General features: G+C 46.7%; 1 protein-coding gene across 5 annotated transcripts in view; it reads right to left on the minus strand.

The window, feature by feature from the left end:
* Nucleotides 1-22,072, minus strand: part of LOC122566552 — a 258,455-nt gene extending 236,383 nt beyond the window's left edge. For all 5 annotated transcript variants that reach the window (XR_006316550.1, XM_043723979.1, XM_043723981.1 and 2 more), the window contains exon 1: nucleotides 21,023-22,072. The gene's annotated coding sequence lies outside the window, so the exon portion shown is untranslated. The remainder of the gene's footprint in view (nucleotides 1-21,022) is intronic.
* Nucleotides 22,073-24,436: the final 2,364 nt, after the last annotated feature.

The raw sequence follows: 24,436 nt of genomic DNA on the forward strand, positions 1-24,436 counted from the left end.
AGGATTTTCCGAATTAACGTTGAACGAGAGGCGATAAATGCCCTGGCTACCGATTTGCCGCTAGCGGTATTGAGTCGTATTGGAATCGAGAAGTTTCGAACGCTTTATCCTCCGTTCTCTATTTTCTCTCCTCTTTTTTGTCCTTTCTCGTACCTCTACCCTTTCTATCTTTTTTCTCGTCCACCTCCATGGCTATCGAGGGAAGGAGATCAAGAATAAGGAGACCACCAGAAACGGCGATTCCTTTATTCGAAGCCACTAGCACAGGAATGCAATCACCTTGTCTAATGGAGCCTCGAGGTCAAGACCAGGGGTTCTCAGTTCGTTGAGCAATCGACGTTTTCGTGTGGCTTTTAAATGTTAATTGAGAACGTGGAGGGAAACGAAGCAAGGGAGAACGAACAAAATAGAAAAGCGGAAAGAACCGAGATCGATTAAACAGCGAATGGAAGGGAGAAACTTCAAACGTTTGCCGAATGAAATTCATGAAAATGCAACAAAGTGCTTAAAGGAACCGAAAAAACGACAACCGACTGTTCCGATGCTTCGATTTCAAAGCCACGCGCAGTCGATTCGAGGGTACAAAAGCAATAATCGTTCGACTAATTGCATTGTTTTGCTCGTGCTTGCCGCGGACAAGGTTGCAGCCGCTTGTTCGTACGTTAACAAAAGAAAAGAAAAACAAGAGAAAGAAAACGCAAGAAGAAAAAACGAAAAGAAAAACGAAAATAGCCATTAAAGTTCCACCTGGATTTCTTTCCTCGGCCACTCGAAGAAAATCTTGAAACCTATTAGCGGGCATTTATAACGGCCCGTGAACGGGTCAAAACGACTTGGATCTGGTTAAATTCAATTATTTCCAGAAACGTTTCAAAGTGCTTTAAGAACCGTTCTCCAGGAACGTTTATTACATAGCCAACTTGAGGAGGCGAGTGGCTTTTCTTTCTCTCTCTCTCTCTCTCTCTCTCTCTCTTTCTCTCTCTAGCCGAAAGGTGTTTCGACTACTTCGTATAATTAGATCCTCGTTTCTTAGAACCTTAAAAACAATACTTAAGCCACCACGGCTCACAATCGTCACTGAATTCGTCGTCGGAATTAAATGCTCGTTTGGGAAAGACGAAATGAGAAAGGACGTGCGGCACGAGCACGCTGCATAATCGCTGAAGTTTCCTCGATTATCGTCGTCCCAAGGATCGTTCGTAAAGACGTTTTTGAATGGTGGTCTCCCGGTATACATCCGACTAATCGACTAATAAATAGCCGTCGAATTAGCTGTAATTGGCTTTGGCTGTAAACAGAGCGCGAGCGCACGGCTGTAGCCCATTAGCATCCCACAGGATCCATTAACTCCTCTCCTTCTCGCTTTGCACGCAACGTCGCACTGGTTTAAATCCTCTTCGGCTCTTTCCATCCCTTGTCGATCCGTCGATGACGACCCCTTTTCCTCTTCCGATCCACACGGTACACGGCGTTCCTCTCCCGCCAACGTCGAACAAAGTGTGCAGACGAACTTGTCGAAACGCACGTATTATCGTCTGACGAAGGCGACCACAAATTAACGATGAAATGAAGAGGGATGGAAGGAAGGAGAAATGGATGAGGAAAGGAGAGAACGAGCGAAGAAGAGTTATCGATTAAGTCTTGGAATCGCTAGCGAGCCCTTTGAATCCTGAACAACGCCACCGGAAAGGGTTTGATCGTTCAACGTGGAGAGCGACCGACTCGGCTCGTTGTGAAGCGAAACACGAACGCGAGCAAAACGACGAACGGCAGTGGAGCGCGGAGACACAAAGGAAAAACGCCGAGCAAAAATGCTAAATGCCACGCGGCGCTGTTGGTCGGAACTACGAGGGACACCTAAGCGAGCCCAAGAGACGCCGGAAAAGAAAGTATCGGAAGAACGCGTCACTTGTTGCTAGAAATCTAGGATATGAAACACGACGCCACGATAGACGACCGAGTACCGTGAGCGCCGTACGGAGAGACCCCGGCGAATTTTTGTCGGACTCGATTTTTCCTCTACACACGGCCAACTTCTCGCTACACGAAATAAACTACCCGGCCAGAAATTGAACGCACATTGCCCGCTGCAATCCGTGCTCACGGTTTCGATTCCGACGTCCGGCTATTTGATTTCAATTAATTCTTTTTCTTCGTTCGGCTTCTCGCTTTGTTTCTCACTGCTGAAAACCAGCGTATCGATTTATCGATTGCGAAACCCAGCGATAGATTTATTTGATCGAACCCATACGGCCACTTACATACCAACTATGTGCAACGTTTCGCTTGTAGGCGAAAATCGATAGAACGATCCAATTCCAACTCCGTGCACGTCTGCTCCGCTAATTGACCTATCTAACCTGCCGATGGATTCTTCCTCAACTGGTTGCGGCTAGAAATTCGAGAACGGTCGAGACCTACAAATTACATTTACACCCGAGAAGAAACGGCACGAGGAACGTCAAAACGAATATAGGCGTCCACCATCGGAACCCGTTTGTAGCCATCTCACTGGCAAACCACCTCCGACTCGTTACCACGGTCTCGATATATTTTCGTTTCCAATCCCTAGACGCCTCTGCGACCGCTCGAATAGCCGGTGCGCACAACTACGCGCGAACGCGCCCAAGTACCACACACAACAGAGCGCAAGAGTCAAGGGTTTGTCCGCGGTCCATTAAAAACGTGTTGGTTTTATTTGGCTAACCGAACGGCCAGCTGACACGAGGGGAAATCTCGATAGAGAAGCGTGCAGGCGTCGCGGTGCTCGTTACGATATCGCTTCGACGCCGATCGCTTATCCGTCGCTCTCCAATGACCAAGTAGTCGAGAACGTCCCCCTACGAGACAGTGCGTGCTCGTTCCATCCTTGTTATTTTGAATCTTTCCTTTTGCGTTCACTGCAGAATCGTTACGATGACGTAATTGCATCGACGACGCCGTTCGAAAAGTTTCGAAAGAATTGGAATGATAAAATTTCCAAAGAATTCAGAGAAGCGACTGTAAGAACCGAGCCATACAGACTGGTACAATGGGTAAACATTCGCGATCGAGGAAAGTCGTTCTACGATTATCTATGCAGACTACGTCGTTAAGAGATCCATGGCTACGGGTGTGTATCTTCTTACGTCCCATTTTCTACCTTCTCTTCCCCCACTTATTCCTGCTAGGCAGACAGGTTCACAGGCAACGAAACACTCTGATGACCAGGTCACAGGTAAACTGAATAACCGGGAGTCAATATTTAGCCGGCCATTAAACGAATGTCTTATCGAAAGCACCGAGAGCGGTGTGGAGACAAAAAAAAAAAGCAAATCTGCCCCACGTAGTTTAAACATCGTGAACATCGGAAGGTTCGATTTCTCTTTTAGGAGGCCGTAGAAACGTTTCGAGAACTTTCGAGTGCTTTACGACCAATAAGTCATGCAACGACCACTCTGTCGTCTATTATTCTCGAGAAAAAAATAAAAGAAAAAAAGGAAGTAGACATATAACTTTCCTTCGCTTCCTCATTGTCGAACGAAGGTATAAAAATATCGTAACCCAATAATTTAGTCGTCGATCGCAGAATGTTAAACGTTTTTTCGTCAAAGACACAGCAGTTCGTTCGGCGATTCGAGGAACAGCGATGCGGCGTACCGAAGGCATCGTTGACTTATCCAAATAATTTACTCCGATGCGTGCACCTCGGTTATACGGAAACACGCGTGATTCCGCGCGTGCCACGCCATGTGCCGCGGTCAAAGCACCTATAAATAAAACCTCGTCCCTTTCGAAATCGTAGGTGGCGAGGTCTGATCCTCGCTCCTGCTGTACACGCGTTTGTTTGGATTTATTCGGGATTTCCTGCACGTGAAACCGGCGTCGCGCGAGAGAACCGTCCGCCCTGAAGGATTTATTTCCATTCGTAAGTCGTGCGAGCCGTTTCCATGTACTGTCTCTCAGACCGATTTCGCCATAAGATGTGTCCATGGGAAACGCGTGCAACTTTCAAGCGGAAACCTAGAGCACGCACCGCATGCGTAATATCAATTTACCTGATCCGTCCGTCATAACGCGATTTCCCTTATCATCGCTGCTATGAAGAGAAAATAAAGAAAATCGTATTTCAAAAGGACTAAATTAACGTGAAAACGGTTGACAACAAGATTTCCCGACGCGTCTCGTTTATATCGTTTATATTTCGCGAGAGGTTATGAAACGCGAGAAGAAAATAATGAAATTCTCTGCGCATCGAGATCTTAGTGTCGCGTGAATAATTCACGAGAATGCTTTTAAGTGGATGGGCCTAGAGAGAGGACAGAAGGGCTATAGGTGCTGTGAAACGTATAGCGGTGGGCGGTTACCCTTGTCAATAATCGCAAGGAATGCTTTTAGTTTTAAACCCCACTCGTCTAAGACTCTGGCCTGTCCCCGAGTCTTCCACCGCGTCATCGTTAATGGTCACCACGAAAGGATTCGAGTCCAGTTTCTACCGTCGTCTACGTCGATGGACGTTTCTCTTCGTCCTTCCGTCTTCCTATCATCCAAAGGCTCGAATTTCTATCGGTGTGACTGGTTCTTCCTAGGCCTAAACCTTCGTCGAGCGAGATTCGTAAACTAGACGTCAAAACGTCCGTCAATTTACACGAGCGTAATCGGTTTAAATCGATCGTCGTAGCAGCAATTAAAGTCAACCGACAAATTGCCGACGAAATCGCTTAAACAATCTGTTCTTTCTCCTTGAACAGAGCCGCAACCCAATTCACGGAAGACCCCAACCAACCCACTTTTACCGGCACTCAGGCGTAGCAGCGCAATTTACGGGCAAGAATGCGAGATCCCCAGGCGCAATACCGGCGAAATTCACCCTCCTTTTCTTACCCCAGTTTTCTTCCGTAATGCGCGCAGTCTACGCCACGTCTAGACGACCTACGTCAACGTTGGCGGCCAAAAAATTTCGACATCCTCTCGAAACGATAATTTCCCGATGAAAGAAGACAACCGAGGAACGGCACAGAGCCAAGATGCATCCAGCCAGTTGCCACCGTTCGAGACGTTTAGCGAAAAAAGCCGAGAAGAACGTTTCGTTGGACAGAGAACTACCCCTTTCTTCGGTGCCTGTTCCTTTCTTCTCAGAGGAATCGGTGAACCGTCTTCTCATTACGAACGAAAAAGACTCGTTATACCTCTGGGTCCTCTAGACGGCGGAAAGCGGTCGCATTTAAAGCGGCGGCACGCAAATCGTTCCACGAGCCACGACTCCGACTCGCGCGGAGATCGGATTCCAGTCGCGAAAATCTTTCTATCACCCGTCGTTGTGACAGAGGGGGAACATTGCGCAAACGATAGGGAGCTTTGCGAGCATTATTCAACGAGCAAAGGCTCCACGAGAACACCGGCAAAAGGTGTTCCCATTCTACCCGCGAAATCTTCGTTAATATCGGTTTATAGCGGTTCTCGTTTCAACTTAAAGATCGCCGCTTTTTAAGACCTCAATCGCGTTCCTCTTCCCTTCATCTTTTCAATAATTTCCAATAACTTCGGCAACGAGCAAGCCCACCGGCAAAAAGATTCGAGACCGCCGCGTTTATCTCGAGACACCCTCGCGCGCTTCTTCACGGAACTTTAAGCCGATCCTCCGAGATGAATCCATTTAACCTTTCCTGACTTGGCGGGGGCTACGCGATCTTCTCGGAATCGCGACCTCCTGGAATTGGAAATTCTATCTGACGGTGTTATTAAAGAGCAAATATCGGACGGAAGACGCGGTTGTGCTCGGAAAAAGATTGTCTTCTCTTTCCTTTCTTGACATTATACGTTCATCCATGTACGTTGTTACCATGGTCGTTTCGTTCCTTTTACTTTCTGACACTCCGACCGGTCGGGATGATCCTCGTTCTCTCGGCGCAACGGCTCGAGTTCATCTAGCGTCACAGCCAAATCGGATTTCCCAAGGTGGGAAGCACGGAATGTTAAATTAGAAGGCAGTCTGATGCATCGCCTGTATGTCGGTAAAGGAAAAAGCCCGGGCTAGGAAAGAAGCATGAAAGCGAGCGGGTCTGATTTACTGTATATGGTGAATTTACAAGGCGTGGTCGCGGTAAACTTTTCACATTGACTTCGCGTGCTCGAGTGGCTCTTCCAGTGCCAAACTCACAAAACATGCTGGTTCGCGTACATCACTTTTCAATATTGATCATGCCAAGTAGTTGGGAGGAACGCGAAAGAAAGACGCCGCGAGACGCCGTTCGTCTTTTTTTTTCCCCCGGTTCGAGGAACTATTCGAGAATACGCCGGATTCTCGTGACAACGACGAATTAGCCGGAGACGTTCGTTAACGTTGATCAGCGAGACAAAGGTGCGCGTCGGCCGAACGAACAAAAGTGTTTATTGTAATGTAAGAGAATTGTCTACTCGATGAAGAGAAAAACGAAAGCGGAGAAGGAATCGCGAGGAACGACGTGAATGGCGATCCTGAAGTAAAAATGAACAAAGATAGGAAAAGATAGAGAAAGAGATGGCAGGAACTGTTTTAGTAGGAAAGTGGAAAGAGCTCGGCGAGAGTTTTCTCCTGTATCCGGTGGCGAACGGTTACTACATCGTGCAGTCCGTTGCCTACGACGTTATACACGTGAACGTGAATAGGAGAAACGCGCAATCTTACCCGGTACTCACCGAGTAACCACTACCACCTCGGAAAGCGCCGGAAAAACTTTAATGGATCTGTTTTTAAGGACCTCCCCCATACTACGGTGCGCGAGTTGCCGACCTCTTCACCGTGCAAAAACCCTCTCGAGTCAATGCTCCAGTCGAGGCAAGAGTATAACAGAAAAAAAAGAAAAAAGACAGAGACGGAGGGCGAAGTAGAACGCGAGCAACGAGCAGCAAATAAAGCACGAGACAGATAATCGTGCCATTTAACAGCGGCGCTCATCCAACCTCGTCGCATCACCTAGCACGCCTGAATGGTGAGCGTAATTAAAAATACGTTACGGCTACTTCTCTATCCTCTGATGGAGAAACGTGATGCAACCTGCCGCGCAGTAGACGCGACGCGACGTCGAGAAGACGAGACGTCAACAGACCAGACGAGACGCGATGCGCGAAACCGACGATACGGCACGATAACGCGAAAATATAAACTGATATTCCGACTGAAACGAAGTACGGGTAGCAAAGAAAAAGTTTCGAGCGCTAAGATTCCACGAGTACTCTCACGACTTGCAAGATTATCGAAGGAAAAGTTTGACTGGTAATCGGAATTGGAAAGGCTTGGCCGAAAGTTGCGAAGAGGTATGTATACATAGGCACTCGATGCATATATAGGCGGAGCGTCTAGCACACATTAATCATTCTGTCCCAAAGGCGGCTGCTTGCAATTTCCCAATGAACGTCAGTTCAACAGATTTTTCATCTTCTCCGGCGGTAAAAGGGGGGAGAGGTGAAGCGAGGCGCCGGTACGCGAGCATGCTTCGCATACTTTTTGTTCAGCGAGCGCGCGGTCGTGCTCGTTCTCGCGTATTTTCCCTCGTCTTCGGCTCTTTGTTTTCTTCTCGTGGCTCGTCCTTCTGAAACCTGGCCCGCGTTTATCCCAGGCCTCCCTTGTTTCTCCTGGCTCCTCATCGTCATCGTCTTCTTCTCCGTCTTCTCCTTCTTCTCCTCCCTCTTCTATTCTCTCGTCTTCTACCTTGCAATGCCGTTTTAGTCGACCGCGAAATGGTTAACTCGTAAAAGGCTCTCGCCCACGGGCCACGGCAGCACCACTAGCGGACCGAGAATAATATCGTGTAATAAAGTACACGAAATATAAGGCGTCGATCGAGGCCAGGGTCCCTTCGAAAAGTAATGGCCACACGTGCGAATTATTTTTATTGGCCGATTAACGGCTGCGTATCGATCCACGTAAATTTCCAACGACGTGCAACGCCAACAACGACCCTCTTCTACTTTCCTTCTACCGAATTCGCCCCTCCGGCGTTCGCAACATTGTCACCCCAGGTAGAAACGTGTGCGACCCATCCGACGGACATATATCGTCGCAATGCGAATCATTTATTGTTCGTATCTTATCGCGGGGTCTCCTCTTTTTTTCTTTTTTTTTTTGACCCGCACCATGTTGATTTTACTGAAACCGATGGCGAACAGCAAGCAACGTATGTAAGGTATTAATCCTTTTGCTTACGGTGTCCATGGTGTAATAGACGTCGCGTTTCCACGCGGACGTGCAAAAGTCATGATTTGCGAAACAGACGCAAGTGGGGTCATTTCGATTAGTGGGAAAAGCACGGTTCGAAATACGAAAAACAGTAACAGAGGGTGGCAAAGAGGAGAGGAGAAACATCGGTAGCCTATCGTGTTTACGCGGACGTCTAATTTACGCGATTTTCAATTGCAAAGTTGAAAATTCAAACAAGAAGGGATCATCAAGTTAGAATCACCGAGTTTCACAAACCTCCGCGCTTTGCCCGCAGCTTGTTTGACATTCAAGTTCGCAGAGTATTAGTTAATAGCTACTCGAACGCCAAAAAAAAAAAAACATTGGAGCGCGCTCGGCCCGCTGGGAAAAAAGTTCCTCGCAGAGAGATTTTTATATTTCCGGCCACATACAACAGAGAGATTTTCCACGATTACTTTAACCATACTCCATGGTGCCTTTCGGGCGATATTCCCGACCGGAAAAGTTCCGATGCGCTTCGTTAATTTAAGAGTATTTCCGGATTTCAAGAAAAACTTCGCAGACAAGGTAAATATTTGATCGGTGCAACCACACGCGCAAACGGATGCCAATAAAACGGTATTGAAACGTTTTCATCGCCGTCCTCGCAATTAAGGTGAAACATTGCCACGCACACACGTGCCCAACCGAACGGTTTGCTATAATTAACGTGAAAGTTGTTGGTCTTACACATTCGCGCCTAGTCCAGGTAGCCTGTGTTTCTTTGTAGATTAAAAGAGGCCGTGTATACAGGAAAGAATTTAGGAAACTCCCTTGGTATTTTCCAGACCGTAGGGAGATGGCCGCTCTTTGTTACGGGCGCATCGATTTCCGTGTTTAAACCGAAGCTTTAAAAGATAAGGGCCAGTGTGCCAGAATGGGGATGAAGTGGTAAGGTGTCGTCTGCAGACGAGTGGAGGGGTTGTTTTATTGCACGCTTTCTCGCTTCCCTTCCGCTAACGAGGTGGACTCGTAGCGAGATGTAGTACTCCGTTTTATTTGCAGCAAAACGATGATAAACATACGTGTCGACTCGTTTAAAAAGATGGGAGGAGATAAAACGACCGATACGCGATTCTCTATCGTCTACGCGAATAGCGTTTATTGTTTTATAAAGAAAAAATTATATATGTAGCGAAATGTAACGGAAATACAGCCGTTGTATCTCACGATGAAAATGTTTCAGAACATAAACGGTGCCCGATACACGCCCACTGTTAACCACGCGTTAGCTTTTATCGAATAAACCAATTTCATTGGATCGTACAATTTAATCAACTAAAAGTAATCGAATGCAGAACGTAGCTGCCCGATGACCAACGGGTTGTATCACGTTGAGGCCAATTAAGCGTAATTTAATTATTGCCGGTACGATGTAGTAATTAATGTAAGATGCGTATTGCCTGTGGCGCCGAATAATGTCCTTGCTGTTGACGGAACGCGTAACCATAACCACGGTACCCCGTCCCACGCGTGAAACGATACGCATATTATATTATCGATGAGTTCTAGATCAACGAGGTTTCGAAAACTTCGAGGAAATGAAAGGCGAGTTTTGCTCTAGAGATTGCCAGTGATGTATACCCGACGTAGCGCGAATGGAAACACGATGGAACGAAGACAGGATGTTTAGATTGAGAGGTTGATCTTTATTGCCTGACGAGTCAGAGGCTCTCAGAACGTTTCTGAACGAAGTTAGCGATAGCCGAGTTGAAAGATTCAGTAATTTATCAATCGATAAATCTCGTATACTCGTCGAATTAATAGCTCTCGTATATTTTCGCGAAACAAGATCAAATATATTCGTTGATATAATGAAACAGCGTATGGTGAAAACAGAGACTTTTCTCTCGGAGCGATTCAAGCAGCAACGCGAGTATTCCAATCAATTTTATTCCTCTGCCCTCTCTCTGATCTCCTCCTCCCCTCTGCCCGCCCACTCGTAGCATCGCTTCCCTTCCGTGCACGTTTACCACCCTACGGGTCTCGCAACGTTGCATCTAATATGAATGCCAGCGTCGCGCTATTTATTAAATAAATCAACACCACGTATACGTATAGACGTATGCGCTCGGATAGTTGGATCGTTCGTAGTTGCAGGTTATCGAGAGACGATACTCGAATCATAAATACGGTAGTGTACGTGGCTTCAATAAACCCTCTCTTAGCGAGTTTCAGCCCCCAGCTACGACCTTCTCCGCTTTCAATAAGGCAAGTCCTTTCGACTAGGTTGGTTTTCCCAGGGAAAACGGATATGTAGCGGTGTATATTGACTGCCGGGGTATCCAGAGTGGCTTTCGACGTCGTGTCGAGAAGAACTCAATAGATTCTCTCAATGAATATTCCTTCGATCCGCAATGATATCGGTTGTGCGAACGCAACGCGCATACAAATTCTACGGCGTCATTACGACATTGCCGGTAACACAACGCGCTTCTCATACACTTTTATCCAGATACCGCGTGCTATCGAATCGCTTAGATCGAAAATACCAAGCGATCGATTTACGTGGAAAAGCGATCTAAGGTAACGGAGGAAAAATTAATATCGAGTGAACATCCTGCGATACAGAATCTGTATCTCATTGACTTTGCTTGAAACGGTATAGAACGAAGCAGGCAACGATGAATAAGATCACGGCTTAAAATCTTCTCACTCGACGGACAAATTTCCCTCTGATCGACGTTTGATTCGCGATATTCGCAAAAAGCTCTTTGCGTGGCAAAGCTGAGGACACTTAATAATACTGACGACTGTAAAGCAGCTGGATCAAGAGTAACGGGAGAATGAAGAAAGACTCTCAGCCTAATCGCCATCCCACCGGAACGGAACGGCATGCCAAACTACGGATGCAATCCTATTTGTACGTTTGAGGACCTAGACGCGTCGTTATAGGTACGTATCGTTTCCATCGGATTGCGATCGATGTTTGAGGGCTTTAAGATGAGAATGGAGATGAGTATATAATAAAAACAGCAATGCAAAGACTATGTAAACGGCAACGTACGCATTCGAGCCGCCCCCTCCTGTGTTCCATACATATGCACGCTATTTTTCCTTCGCGTTTGGCAAACCGCTCGAGAGAAAATGGAAAGAAGTACGATGAAAAAGAGAACAGCTATGGGAGAGGAAAGGAAAATATCTGCTCGGCAGTACCGCCAAATAATAAAAACGAGATTCCCGGAATCAGTATCTGAATCGAGTCTCGCGAGTGTACCGCGCCTCCCTGAGCGCCGAATAAATTACAGAGGGAAAGTTACGAAAATCCGGAGAACGGAGCTCGATGCGTCGAAAGAGTTGCCGTCCGTGTTAACTCGAGCATAACAGGCCGGGATAAGCCAACGGCGAAACAGAGAAAGCGAGAGGAACGAATCCGATGATCAGCAGCGTATAAATAGCTTGACGGGTCCGTAGGATGATAATAATGGTGTCGGAGGATGACTACCGATGATAAAAACCGCGCACGCCCGCCAGCAACCATTCGATTCAATTCCTGAATAGCACGACTGTCTTATTCATTCGTTACGCTATAGAACGTAGCAAAGTCTGAAGTGATTTCCCGAATCTCATCCTCTTTTCTTCCCCGCCTCGTTCTCTATTTTTCTTCCTTTCTTTTTCTCTTTTTTCGTTTTTTTTTTTTGTCTCGACTACTCTGATTTACCCACTATTCTCCCTGTGGACAAATTTATTCCAAGATCACGGGTTAAATCTCTAAAGTTTGCCAAGCTCTTGCATCACGACGTCGTATAACTAAGTATTGTCTACGTGAATAACTGCTAAGCTGGGTAGAACAAGTTCTAGCTCGATATAGTTATAAATATGCAGTAGACGTATCCGTAGAGGATAGATTATAGTTATTATTGAACTATTCACCGGTTATTTTTGCCCCGGAGAATAGTTTCTTTAATTAGGTTCTCGTGGATTTTCCACTTTTCGTCGTTCGATTTCACAAAAATTTCAAAAAAATATTCGATCGAACGCATCGCCCCTAGGTGACGCTTTGTATATTCCGTAGCGCGTTAAATCTACTCAGGAGAATTTCGCAAGACATTCAATATTGACCCAAGCAATAGTTTACCCTGCATGGAATGATCGTTAGCCGTACGCAAACGAGTATCGCCTTGCCTGCACGGATGCATTAGGGTGGAGTTTAAATTGGCGTCGTTTCTATTCTATTATTAACGGAAACATCGAACGACAGCGTGCAAATATACGATTCGGTTTCCGATAGAGGAGAAAGGCCGGTATAAAAGCATCATTACTGCAACAGGCGTTCATCGGTTTAGTGTATAATTACTTCTCTCTTTTTCTCTCTCTCTCTTTCTTTCTCTCTCTCTCTCTCTCTCTCTCTCTCTCGATCTAGTAACCAAACCCTCATTTTCGTATCTAAACCACCAATTACAGCCCAATTCGATATGTCTCATCGGGAAATATTGTAACGAAACCTGTTATTAACGAGCGTTACGCTTTATTCGCCATTTACGTAACTAATCAACTCTGCCTTTTCCGCAACTTCCCGCAAGACGAATCAAATTCGTCAGTTCCCATCAAACATGGACAGTTCGTAACCAAGATACGATTCAAAAAGTTTGGAAAATTACGTCGTACATAACTATCCAAAACGCGAAAATGAATATACTCGGCGTATATGCCATGGAGAAAGGATATCTTCCTTTTGATCTCGACTGTGCGACCACCATTCTGTTCCTGCAAACGATTTCGTTCCGAACTTGGGACAGACCGTTTGATCGTGTTAAGGCAAGCTTTAACGAGCGGAACGAATCATCGATCGTCCTTCTAATCCAAAGTCGCACGGAATTCACACAGGCAAGCAAAGAGTCAGAGTTAGACGTGAGGCAGATCACGCGTGTCAGCATCGTTCCCTCAGTTCCGTAAAATGATTCTCAGCACGATTTTAGAAGTTGGTCAGTGATCGAATGAAATACGGGATTCCCGGTCCCCCAGGAACTGAGGCCACGTGGCGGCGTAACGCGTGCGAGTGAAATTCGAACGAGGAATACTGGTTGCCCTCTCCCCCACATACTTCAGAATTCTATATACGTCTCCGGGAGTGCAGCCAATGATCCTCGAGGTAAAAGAACTTCGTTGACCTTGACAGTGTTTCCAATGAAAATATTTGCAAAATCAGGTGTCCCCGCGCACAAATCTACGCGATGATAACGACTGGATATTCTTCGATTCTCGCCACCCCCCCCCCCTTCTTTTTTACTTTTTTGAGAACCGTGATCAGTCTCGTCGACAGGATGGAAATCGAAAATTCGTCCGAAACAGCAGATAGAATATTTCAGGTTGGCGGAAAGTATTGATTTTTCGTCGATGTCACGGGTGCAACGGCGAAACTCGTGTAAAGTTGTGTCTCGCATCGGTGTCGTCGATATTTACGTGCCGCGGCTACATTGATTTTAGATTGCACAGGTGAGCACGTAACTGCGTAAATAATGAGACTCACCCACGCAGAACGATGTTTTATTCATCATCGATCGGTCGAAGCTACAGGCAGGATGCAAAACTTTTAATTTCCCATAAAATCCCGCGATCGTCCGGAAGCAATAGCGTGTACCGAGCTTAACGGACCCTCGATATTCGTACCTGTTACCGAGGTGCACATTTATTGCTCCTCAAGAAGATTCCGCGAGGATGGCCGCCGTTCGCGAATCAGAAACACTTCTGCCGGTTATTACTCGTTAGATGAAAGCGGCCGGTCGTTGTCCAAGTAACAGCGACTAAATGCCAACGAATCGAAATGCAATTGCAATCGTAATATCTATCTGACCGTTTGCAGCCTGTTACCCGCCACGGATCGGCAATAATTTCTCGTTTGTCCTCGACACAGCGAAACGATCGGGATTCTTTTCGTGCTTCTCGTTTGCCTCTTCGATCTCGGTGTCGAGTAATATCGAAACAAGCTCTTTCTGACTCCTCGAAAACAGCCGATTCGTACAGGTTGAAATTGCACGAGAATCGGCGATATTTCGCGCCAATTGATATTGCACTATCAGGGAGCCTGTCCTCCTTTTTCCCGCGATTATCCGACGTGATCGCAACGACGTTGAAAAACATCAAATATTGCTTGCGATCGACTATTAAATTCGTCTCGTCAACGAACAATGATAATAAATAATAAGAGGCTCGGTCTGATGCCTGTCCATTCTATCGTTCTCCGTTTATCCTCGACAAAAGGAGAACAACAAAACCCAAAGAAAGTATTAAAGCCTAGGATCTGCGTAACGCGGTAACAAAGAAACTTTGGTTAGACCTCCCTCGGGTTCTAGACCTGTTTCCATCCAGGCTCCTTCTTTTTTCGTACACACGTGACGAGGATTTCAGTAGCGTGACAAACACGAGTGCCATAAAACCAGGCACATTCGCTTACGTAACAAATCGCTGAATCGATCGAAGCGACTCGCCCCTCGTTCGCAGAAACGGATCGCTCGTTCCGTACACGCGTTCAAAACATTTCCAGCCACGTGACCAATTTTACGAACGAATTGCGGCTCGTGCCTTCCCTCTGTCCTTACAAGGTCCAACAAAGGTAAAACGTGTTTTGTTAGTCGGCTTGGCATTCGGTGCAATTAGCGAACCCGAAGGAACAACGCGAGGTCGGTGGCGCGCGACGAGTGAAAGAGCGCACCGCTCACGAATCAAATTTCATTTGGTAGAATCGCGTCTTTCTGGCGCGCAACCCGAACACACAAAGTGGTCGTGGTGGCGTTGTTCGACCGGACACCCCCCGGCAGAGAAAAATCTGAATTATGTTATTTCTCGGGTAAATCAAACGAGATCAAAGGGATTGAAACGGCACGGTAATTTAGTAGCAATTTAAATTTAAATCAGGGAGCTGACCCCTGACCGTGTTCGCCAGCAAGATCTATGTTATTGAAATTTTTTTCCTCTATCCTCGTTCTATGCGCGTCGTCCTTTGAACAATAGGGTTGCCGGCTCTCGAATAGAATGCAAGCAAGCAAGCAAGCAGACAAGAGACGTCCGAGACAGAATATAGAGGGCGAAAGTCGAGCATATCCTCAGGGGGGGCGTACTACTCTCGATGTACGATGCACCAAAGTGGTAATGATTCCCTCACGGGTCGTAACGGTTTGCACGAGCCGGACTGCATTTCCTGCTTGTTCCGCGAAACGATTCAGACGCATAACTTCCGTTCACTCGCCGACCGCAAGGTCAGAGGTGAGCGCCGTGCATAACGTCGACGTCGGTCGGCCCGGACTAACTTTCGACATTATTCGCGTTACTAGTCCCGACTCTGTACGTCCGACCGTTATTATTCTCCTATCCCTTCCCCTCTGTTTCCCGACCAGTTCGCCGTTGCCTGTTTTTGCGCAACCTCGCACAACAAATTGCCTCGCTACGTCAACCAATTCGATACCACGAAAAAGAAAAAAAGGAAAACACAATACCGATCCTATACGGTAAGCGACATCGATCACCGTTGCAAGGAGTTTCAGAGATTCGAGCCTCTTTTTCTCTCGTCCGTTGGATTAAAAGCGAAGACAAATGTACGTTTGATTTTACGCTGTGCCGAAACGAAAGTTTCATTGGATGGGATAAATCTTCCATTGGACGAGACTTTCGTGCGACTCGCGTTTCGTGGCTGAGCGATACAAGAGAGAAGTAGCGCGGATAGCGAGTATAGGAACCCTTCCAAGGAAAAAGAATCACCTCGAAGGCTCATTGGCGGGTGGCGAGCGGAAAGTGGCTCTTAAGGTGCATACAGAACAGAGAGGTCGTACGGTTCCATTCGTCTAAGTGGAAGCCCGAACAAGAAGGATCGTCGCCATTGGTTTCCTTCGAGCAGTCTAGCTTAACGCCGGCTTAACAAATTCCTGTTGGAATGGTTTCAGTATGCACGCCAGGCGTGCACGGGCGACGAGCCACGACGCGTGTGTCACTGAATCGAGGAGACATAAAGGCATGGCACGGCGAGGACGAGCGATACGGATTTAGGTCCCCAGGCCGCGCATACACCGGAAGGAAAGAGAAACAGAACGCGTAGGAGAAAACGAGAGGCCTTGCTGGTCGTCAAAGAGAGGCTAAGACGCGTTGCACCTTGAACGAGCGATGAACGGCTCGTTGACCAACACTCGGTCCATCGTCGAGAGGTCCATAATGCTCGTAACACCCTCTTCAGAAACGCCAAGCGCCTTATTCACGTGGAGCCCCATGAAAGCTCATAATATCCAGGAGCAACAAGGGCGCTTGCGCACGCGCGACCACGAGACGTCCAGACTCTCTCTCTTCCACGGCCATAATTACGAGACGTTAATTACGCGATGAATGCACCCGCGGCATAGGAGAGCCGCGTCACTCGAGAGCGGTGAGCTTTCAAGGGTAATGCAGCAGCCACTCAGGTACACCAGATGGTGTCGATTCGTCGGAGTTCGCTCTTTTATTCACGCACGAGTGTTATTCTGCCTCGTGTTGCAGTGCAACAATAAGAATCGCATCTGCCTAATCGTCCGTTACCGATACGAACTGCGAACTCTGCACCGAAATCGTCTTCCTTTTCCCAACACCAAACTCACGGCACTTACCTTCTTTCCCCTAGGTAGCTTGATTTTTATTTTAAAGGAAAAATCTTAACCGTACAGCAGAAGTAACGTTAACGATGGTAATATCAATTTGTAAAACGAGAGTATCTCGGAGCATTAGGATTACGAGGCCATTCGATCTTTGACGCGGGGTCGAAGATCGCGGTTTCTGCGGCATCGATTTCTGCACGCAGCTACTCGCCAAGCTAGTTCGCGCTCTTAATTAGCAACAAACATAATTTGAGTTGTATTCCGAACCGTAAATCAACGATTCGCAAAGTAGCTCGAGGTCGGTGACCCCAACAGCTCGCGCAGATTCGAGCAAAGAAATGCAGCTCGAGGGCGCTCGATCGCGCACCAACCAATATTCAAAATGGCTCTAGAATTTACGGTATTCCTTTTCCTCGTGTTTTCTCACCCCTCCAATCTATTCCGCTCTACTTCGTTCTAGTTACCACTTTTCATCACCTTGATGCTCGACTGTAACCTGCGTAAACCTCTACGGCGAGATGAATCGGGAAAACATCCGACAGCGTAAACGTTTAACGACATAACGGTTGAAATGTAAATATAAAATGAATCGCTGAAACTGTTCTCTCGTGAAGCTGCGTATGATTAACAGCGGACAAATTTAACGACGCGAAAGCCATACGTGACACGGTAATCGCGCGTAGCTGAGGTAAAATAATTGCGAGATTCAAGCGGATCAAGGATTTCGAATTAACTCGATGGTTCGCCGTAAGGTTTAGGCAACGTCACGGTGATAAAGTAAATCGCGCGTTTCCGCGCTCCATTTCGTCCTAGGATATTACCGTTGATATTTTATCCGGACTTATGCGACGATAAACGACGAAAGAAAACGAGCTGGGTGATGCTTAACGTTTCTCGTGAAATATCATTGTTCTAGTCGCCGATAAGATTCTATTACTTTTATTGTCAGTGATACACGTGACCGGCGCCATGCTGCCAAGGCCCTCCGCAAATTTATAGCCGATGCATGATTTATCGAGCAGCTCGGCAATTAAATCGCAGTTTATATTAAGCCAGTCTGCGAAACCCATAAAGGGTTATTACCGTTGGAGATAAACCAATAGGAGGGGACCCAGTTCTCGGCAAACGTATAGGACAAGCCATCGTTTGCAGTTAAATTAAGCGAAATTACGCACAGGAAAATGAATAATTATCGGGTCTGGAAATACGAGAGACACCAAACTGTCTAACCTTTTCGTCCTAAACTGTATCGCGCAATGATCTAGAAGGATTTCAACGTTAACTTTTACTCGCATTTTCTCCTACTCTTCCCATTTCGGTCGGTTTCGTTCCTTCTCAAACGTATTTTTGAAGATATAGAAGCGAACTCCTTTATTGTCAGTCCGTGCTATTGTTGAAATCCAGGAGTAATATCTTCCGAGGATTCATTGTCCGGTCGAAAAGGTCTCGCTAAGTTCGGTAATTATCATTGAATGAAACGACGAATGAGACCCACAGACGCTAGAATTTGTCACCGAGACGTTGAGTAATTTTCAAAGACTTCGCTATCTTTGAGAAACTGCACTCGGTGCACCTCGAATACGGGTCCACTATGTTACAATCGGAACGCCCTCATTGAGGAAATTTAAACCGAGTCCTTGTCCTTTATAGTTAAATATATTAGCTTTTAGCTTGATCGATTTTACGCGCGTATACACCACAGTTCGTTGGTTCGTTCGATACCAAATAAGTAAATAAAAGGGTATAGGCAAGATTTTATCGAAATCTTTTATCCGCGATGTACGAAGTTATCCCCTAGGGGGAAGCCAGACTTACGATGAATACAAAACTGCGGGACAAAAGTCCGTTCGGAAAGAAACTTCCATTTATGCCAGACGCCATTCGAAAGAGACAAACTGCTAAGAGTAAGAACATGAAAACGCACACGCGTACCTACCCACGACGCCAAGTTTTACGAGCGTCCGTGAACCCCAACGAAAAGCTCCGTGGATAGGTCACGAACATGAACGAACAACGTACGGATCGTGAACCCTAGACAGGTCGACAGCTGTAGCGACACTCGTAACGCCAAACCAAATCGAATTTGAAGGAGAAAGGGAAAACTGCGACAGAAGGAGCGAGAACCCAACTTACAATTACTCGGCTTACTCGTTTTCGATGTCGTATATATCGATGCTTTTATTTACAGGAGAAATTAGCAGAATTTGGCCTGCTTGTAACGATGAGCCACGGGGAGGAGACAGAATCGAAATGTTCCCTATACCAAACGATCCGAGCCAACGCCATCACTTAGCCGACCATCGACAAACCCCATGAGCCAAAGTCAATAGCTAATATTGCCCGTTTAGATCGAGGTCGGACGAGCACAGAGAATGCTCCTCGTTCAAAATGAAACTTCCCTTCGCTGCCCCCCTGGTCATCTAATTCACCGTCTCGCTCCCGCTCTTGTCTGCATTCTGTCTGTCTACCTAGTTCAGGCGAATGTTATTCAAACGACTGTCGCTGGTCTCCGTTCCAGCCGTTCGCGTTTCCCCGACTCTCCCTTCCGCCGTCGGTAATTAGTTATAAACATTGGCGCCATTGACGCGACCGAGCCAATATTGTTTTATACGTAATAGAGTTCGGACACGAGGGTGAAAGACAAGCGTCGCGTCCCTTCGTTTGGTTAAACGGTCACGCATCGACCGTCTGAGCTTATTCATTCATGCGACTGATTGCCAAATATATCGCGTTCCTATGGATTCGCGATGTGCACGAATTTTCCTTTGTGATTTCGGATTCTCGCGCGATTCGTAGATTCTCCGTGAGACGTCTCGAAATGCCCAAGGAGATGTGGTTCGCACGAAGAATACAACAACTCTAATTCCACGACGTCTGGCGGTTCCCTTTGAGCGTTCCTCGTCTAGGTGGGAACGCACGAACTGGGAATTCTGTTTTTCTTGGCCTCTCATCTCTTATGCACTTATATCTCGGCGAGGCCGATCGTCGCCCAAGGAAAAGGAAGCGAACGGGAGACGAGCTATTTGTCTCTGGCTCCGTCTCGTACCACTGTTTCCCATCGGAGCGACCTATACATCCTCGCGAGCGTTCTGCGTTTACGAGTCTTCCTTCTTTCGATAAACGCGAAGATCACAAAAATACCTTGCCCCAATGGGGCGCGACAATTCATCGTACACCGTATCGCGATGTATGCCTCCTCCTTCGCCGGATTTCCCCCGCTGTTTTTGTTCCTTTGTCGTTCCCACCGTGCGTACTGGTTCGCTCTATTAGTCTCTATCGTCGAATAATTATATCCTTGGATATTAACCACCGCCCCACCGGTATTGTTCCCGATGTATCTCGACGTAAAAATCGCGTTCGTGACGTATACCTATACACATAACGGCGTGGAGGAAACGGCGAGGGGTCGGAGATGGAGCGCGCGCGCGCGCGCACACATACCCGCCACCACGACAATAGCGGAAATAGCTACTGATTCGAAATCCCTTGTGCACTCGACATTAATTCTCGCTACTCGGCGAGTCCCTTTTAAGAAGAAAAAGCAACGACCGATCGACGAGCGCCAGAGAAGAGAATGAGCAACGGAGAACAGGAGAGGTGGTGAAAGAAGAAAGGCATGTGTAAAGATAGTGAATATACGAAGCAACGGATGCTAACCCGCAATACTTCTCTCAAGTGGCTGCACTTTCAAAGACGGCGCTAAGTGTCGCAACTATCCCTTCCAATATTGGTATATAGCAACGTTAAGCGATTGCAAAACTCGTAGCGGCAATTACGGGCACTGTACTTTTAAAAACGTCTCTATCCGAGTGGTATGATGGTATGCAAAAATCTCATTGTAAATCTTTGTGTTTCAATGTAGAAACTGGTAATTTATACAGTGATTCTCCTTACAGTTTAATGGATACGTTTCGCGTTATATCGTTTTGAAATTATTAGCTTCCCCATACGTGCATGATCAAAAATCAAGTACAACATTCCCAGAATAAAATTATCACGCGTCAACGTATCCGCGTGTATATATTTATATATATATAGCTCTCTACTGTCTATATAATCTCTACTCTAATATAATCTATCTAGTCTAATATATATATACATAAAGATTTACTGTCTATATAATCGTTTCAAGTTCGAAAATATTTGGAGCGAGAAATAAAGAGGCGAACGACAAGTTCGATCACGACGACGTTCGCTATTGAAAATATACCGCGCGATATAAATTACGAATATAACGTTAATAATTGAATTATTTAAATCGAAGACTCACCAGTTGCGGGCGAACGATACAGCTATTCGTTGCAAGCGAACGTCACTCTCCGATACTTCATCGTTGTCCGTGGGTTTCGTTTCGATGCACCTGTTCGATCGCACTTAGCCGTCACACTTCATACACAACCGTCAAATTCCTGTTGCGCCCCCTTCCGCGTCATCACCGCCAGATAAGGACCAGCGATCGTCGACACGAAAGGTCGAAAAATATTTTCTGCCGATTTCTTCCTTCGATCAGAACCGGCCCTTTGTTGCGGCTCCCACGATATAACCGGTTCCACTGGCGTATTCTCGAATTCGCGATCGTGAATTCTACGAAATTCTTCACGCCCGAGGAAAAAGGTGATCACAGCCTTCTCTACACGGGGGGACGGTCAGTTCTCATTTACAAGGACCGACGACGCATCGGCGAGAATGCTTCGTGACACTCGCGTATTATTCACTCGCCACGATTATCCACGCCCGAAATAACGTAACCGCCCTTTCTCTCGAACTTGATGTAACGCGTAACGAAAAGCACGTGGCAAAGGAACGATTCACGATGAAATCACGACTCCGGGTACTTTCACGGTAAGACGCGCGCCATCCGTTCGTATACGACCGAATTTATCGGTGTTGAATCGCACACTGGAAACGACCTTCGAAAGAATGCGCGATACCGATGACGCTTCTTCGCTTTTGTTTACCTTTCACAACGAACGAGAAGCAACTGCGACATAATGTTACAATGTCGACCCGCCTGTCACCGACGAGATTCCACGAATTCGCGCGATTAGACGATCACTACGGTCGCCCTACGATTTCCATTGCGATTATCGCGCTCGAGTTTCGAGAAATACATCGAGTACCGAGCCGGTCTCGAACTCCGCTGTCAACTTCACGTCGCTGCGATCGCCGTCGTGAATCGTTCGTTTCGTCATCTCGCGATGGCGCGTTTCTTTAAAAAGAATACGACAATCTCGATGACAGACGTAAATCACGATAGCGATATATCGTATGTTGATCACCACGGTCGCGAGGCACGTTGCACAGTGCCGCGTTAATCGAGATTTCGCGGGCTCCTCCTGTGGTGTTGGAAGAGCGCGAATGCACACGGGATGCGCGCGTCCCGGCGGCTGCGCGTGCACTGCCCGCGCTGTTCCCGTGCCGATGGCCCCCCCCTCCACATTCTCCTCGTCGTCTTCTTCTGTAGAAACGAACGTATACGGGACCCCATATCTCTTTCTCATTCTCTCTCTATATTCTCCCCTCTAGCCCTCGCTGTTTTCCTTCCTCTCGTCGACTCGTCCTTCTCTGTCTCTCTCCTCCAACTAGAGATCCCCTTTAAGTATGTACCACTACCGAGAGTCAATCCCTACTCTGGTCAGCGTAAATAGCGTATGGAGAGTCGTACGTACCTGGACATTGTCCTTGGATACGATGATATTCCTATAAACAGAAGGAGAGATTTCGTTCTTTTGCCTCGTTTATTATTAGCTTGATTACCAGCCGTAGTACGGCTGCAATCGTACAGGACGTTTGGTGTTTTCTGCGTGACTACGGTCACCGAAGCGTCGTGGCCGTAACTTTTTTCGCTTATTAAGAGGCTGCACCAGGGACCTCGAGCGGAGACTGTATGTAAAACGTAAAGTAAGAGGGTACTGAATTTTAAGCGGAACTGTTCAACTACAATATAACGTGAAATTGAACTTTTTTCCACCATACGACCGACTGGCTGGATTTGAATAAATTCCGATAACAGATAGATACATGTATTTCTCGATAATAGATATATCTTCGTATAAAAGGAACCAGTTATTCAACCTTGTTGCGATATATAATTTTAATATCATATACGTCGAAACACTCCGGAAGGTTGAAATAAATTTTAAGCGAAAGAATTTTCAATCAACCCTAATGAAACGAATTCGAATCTGTCTGAATTTCACGCATCATCGGTGTACCATCTGCATTAATATTAATTACCTTATTTAGGGACCTTGACAAACTACCCTCGGAGTCCCTCTCTCAATGTCGTCGGCTTTTCGTCTCTTATGTGCCCCAACCCAGACAACTTGACACGCGTTCTTACACGTACATTCCTGCATAAAAGCGAGTGCGTGTGCGATACGAGGCTCGAGCCTCACCAAGCGTATGACGCCTCTCGAAATGTACATCTTATCACTACCCTCTATGAATTCTAAATTAATTTTCATGACGTTCAAAATCGGCGGGGTGCATCCTTCGTGTCGTCGCGTCACGGATAATATAAAATTGTATTCGATTGAATTTCAACGGAGGGTCTTTCGACTTGATTGCTCCTTGCACGAGATAATATATTGCAGTGTCAAGAACAGCGCCAGATGGATAGAAAGATAGCGTAGAATCTTCTGGTCTTCGCGTAGGAGGGAAAGTGTGGCTCGATATATCTCCATCATCGAAAACTCGGTGTGAACGAGACTTTAAAGACTCGACGATTCGCGATATGCGTACATGTTATAAGATGCATGACCAGGTAGTACGAGAGTAGCTCGGATGTACCTACATAAGTATATATCGAGTATCGAACGTGGCCTTAGGTGATACTACACGAACTGGTGCAACAAAGAGAACCAACACCAAGTAGAAAGAGCAGACAGACGAAAGAACAGAAAAGAAAACGATTGAGATTGAATTATGGCTTGCGGCTTAAACGTTGGATTCAAATCGATCCCATATATCACATTACCCGGCACCTTTATTCTGCTTTCTACGACCGCAAAACGTACCCCTTTTCTCGACCTGCCCATTGTTTCACTCTCTCTCTCTCTCTCTCTCTCTCTCTCTCTCTCTCAGTTAGCCCTGCTGCGTGCAACATTGTACAACAAGCGCACGATCAGCTGTACCGCTCTTTCCGATCTCGTTCTACGCCCACGCGATCGATTCTCAATCGATCCACACCCTTAATTCACCAATATCGTACGGTCTTTTATTCTTTTCCAATGGGAAATCATTTATCAATGTAACGTCGATCGCAAAAGTAAGCTTTTAAGGCGACGACGACGCGCGCAGAAGGCGAATCGAAAATTTGTTCATTGCAACTAACGAACAGACGACGCCACTTTATGTTACCCATGTTTTTCCTCGCCATTAGTACCGACTAAAAAGCATAAACAACGAGCACACCGGCATTACATTGCCGCCGCTACCTTTTAGCCGAGCTTACGATAATTTTCTCGTGTTTACGGTCGGCAGAGTATCGCGTCGCTTTTTCCCTGGCACGAGGTAAAAAAACACTGCTCGGAATGGCGCTACGCTAGGACGTAGGATACGAGATTGGAAACGCCGGCGCCACACTTACAATTCCCTTGTGCTACGTATACACCACCAGGCGATCCCGCACAAATGCAGCTGCTGTGTAAAACAAGTGGACTTCGTTAACGGCCGAGGGGAC

This window comes from Bombus pyrosoma, linkage group LG4 (assembly GCF_014825855.1).
Source record: "Bombus pyrosoma isolate SC7728 linkage group LG4, ASM1482585v1, whole genome shotgun sequence".
Lineage (NCBI taxonomy): Eukaryota > Metazoa > Arthropoda > Insecta > Hymenoptera > Apidae > Bombus > Bombus pyrosoma.